The sequence below is a fragment of the Salvelinus alpinus genome, chromosome 23 (genome assembly GCF_045679555.1).
Source record: "Salvelinus alpinus chromosome 23, SLU_Salpinus.1, whole genome shotgun sequence".
NCBI classification, from domain to species: Eukaryota; Metazoa; Chordata; class Actinopteri; order Salmoniformes; family Salmonidae; genus Salvelinus; species Salvelinus alpinus.
In genome coordinates, this window is record NC_092108.1 from 1,998,630 (window position 1) to 2,001,960 (window position 3,331).

A 3,331-nucleotide genomic window follows, 5' to 3' on the forward strand; every position below is an offset into this window, starting at 1 on the left:
CCATCCACATGGTTATCTGTAGGAGAGACCATCCACATGGTTATCTGTAGGAGAGACCATCCACATGGTTATCTGTAGGAGAGACCATCCACATGGTTATCTGTAAGGAGAGACCATCCACATGGTTATCTGTAGGAGAGACCACCCACATGGTTATCTGTAGGAGAGACCATCCACATGGTTATCTGTAGGAGAGACCATCCACATGGTTATCTGTAGGAGAGACCATCCACATGGTTATCTGTAGGAGAGACCATCCACATGGTTATCTGTAGGAGATACCTAGGAGAGACCATCCACATGGTTATCTGTAAGGAGAGACCATCCACATGGTTATCTGTTGGAGAGACCATCCACATGGTTATCTGTAGGAGAGACCATCCACATGGTTATCTGTAGGAGAGACCATCCACATGGTTATCTGTAGGAGAGACCATCCACATGGTTATCTGTAGGAGAGACCATCCACATGGTTATCTGTAGGAGAGACCATCCACATGGTTATCTGTAGGAGAGACCATCCACATGGTTATCTGTAGGAGAGACCATCCACATGGTTATCTGTAGGAGAGACCATCCACATGGTTATCTGTAGGAGAGACCATCCACATGGTTATCTGTAGGAGAGACCTAGGAGAGACCATCCACATGGTTATCTGTAGGAGAGACCATCCACATGGTTATCTCTAATAGAGACCATCCACATGGTTATCTGTAGGAGAGACCATCCACATGGTTATTGGTAGGAGAGACCATCCACATGGTTATCTGTAGGAGAGACCATCCACATGGTTATCTGTAGGAGAGACCATCCACATGGTGATCTGTAAGAGAGACCATCCACATGGTTATCTGTAGGAGAGACCATCCACATGGTTATTGGTAGGAGAGACCATCCACATGGTTATGTCCAGGAGAGACCATCCACATGGTTATCTGTAGGAGAGACCATCCACATGGTTATCTGTAGGAGAGACCATCCACATGGTTATCTGTAGGAGAGACCATCCACATGGTTATCTGTAGGAGAGACCATCCACATGGTTATCTGTAGGAGAGACCATCCACATGGTTATCTGTAGGAGAGACCATCCACATGGTTATCTGTAGGAGAGACCATCCACGTGGCTATCTATAGGAGAGACCATCCACATGGTTATCTGTAGGAGAGACCATCCACGTGGCTATCTATAGGAGAGACCATCCACATGGTTATCTGTAGGAGAGACCATCCACGTGGCTATCTGTAGGAGAGACCATCCACATGGTTATCTGTAGGAGAGACCATCCACATGGTTATCTGTAGGAGAGACCATCCACATGGTTATTGGTAGGAGAGACCATCCACATGGTGATCTGTAGGAGAGACCATCCACATGGTTATCTGTAGGAGAGACCATCCACATGGTTATCTGTAGGAGAGACCATCCACATGGCTATCTATAGGAGAGACCATCCACATGGTTATCTGTAGGAGAGACCATCCACATGGTTATCTGTAGGAGAGACCATCCACATGGTTATCTGTAGGAGAGACCATCCACATGGTTATCTGTAGGAGAGACCATCCACATGGTTATCTGTAGGAGAGACCATCCACATGGTTATCTGTAGGAGAGACCATCCACATGGTTATTGGTAGGAGAGACCATCCACATGGTTATCTGTAGGAGAGACCATCCCATGGTTATCTGTAGGAGAGACCATCCACATGGTTATCTGTAGGAGAGACCATCCACATGGTTATCTGTAGGAGAGACCATCCACATGGTTATCTGTAGGAGAGACCATCCACATGGTTATCTGTAGGAGAGACCATCCACATGGTTATCTGTAGGAGAGACCTAGGAGAGACCATCCACATGGTTATCTGTAGGAGAGACCATCCACATGGTTATCTCTAATAGAGACCATCCACATGGTTATCTGTAGGAGAGACCATCCACATGGTTATTGGTAGGAGAGACCATCCACATGGTTATCTGTAGGAGAGACCATCCACATGGTTATCTGTAGGAGAGACCATCCACATGGTGATCTGTAAGAGAGACCATCCACATGGTTATCTGTAGGAGAGACCATCCACATGGTTATTGGTAGGAGAGACCATCCACATGGTTATGTCCAGGAGAGACCATCCACATGGTTATCTGTAGGAGAGACCATCCACATGGTTATCTGTAGGAGAGACCATCCACATGGTTATCTGTAGGAGAGACCATCCACATGGTTATCTGTAGGAGAGACCATCCACATGGTTATCTGTAGGAGAGACCATCCACATGGTTATCTGTAGGAGAGACCATCCACATGGTTATCTGTAGGAGAGACCATCCACGTGGCTATCTATAGGAGAGACCATCCACATGGTTATCTGTAGGAGAGACCATCCACGTGGCTATCTATAGGAGAGACCATCCACATGGTTATCTGTAGGAGAGACCATCCACGTGGCTATCTGTAGGAGAGACCATCCACATGGTTATCTGTAGGAGAGACCATCCACATGGTTATCTGTAGGAGAGACCATCCACATGGTTATTGGTAGGAGAGACCATCCACATGGTGATCTGTAGGAGAGACCATCCACATGGTTATCTGTAGGAGAGACCATCCACATGGTTATCTGTAGGAGAGACCATCCACATGGCTATCTATAGGAGAGACCATCCACATGGTTATCTGTAGGAGAGACCATCCACATGGTTATCTGTAGGAGAGACCATCCACATGGTTATCTGTAGGAGAGACCATCCACATGGTTATCTGTAGGAGAGACCATCCACATGGTTATCTGTAGGAGAGACCATCCACATGGTTATCTGTAGGAGAGACCATCCACATGGTTATTGGTAGGAGAGACCATCCACATGGTTATCTGTAGGAGAGACCATCCCATGGTTATCTGTAGGAGAGACCATCCACATGGTTATCTGTAGGAGAGACCATCCACATGGTTATCTGTAGGAGAGACCATCCACATGGTTATCTGTAGGAGAGACCATCCACATGGTTATCTGTAGGAGAGACCATCCACATGGTTATCTGTAGGAGAGACCATCCACATGGTTATCTGTAAGGAGAGACAATCCACATGGTTATTGGTAGGAGAGACCATCCACATGGTTATCTGTAGGAGAGACCACCCACATGGTTATCTGTAGGAGAGACCATCCACATGGTTATCTGTAGGAGAGACCATCCACATGGTTATCTGTAGGAGAGACCATCCACATGGTTATCTGTAGGAGAGACCATCCACATGGTTATCTGTAGGAGAGACCATCCACGTGGCTATCTATAGGAGAGACCATCCACATGGTTATCTGTA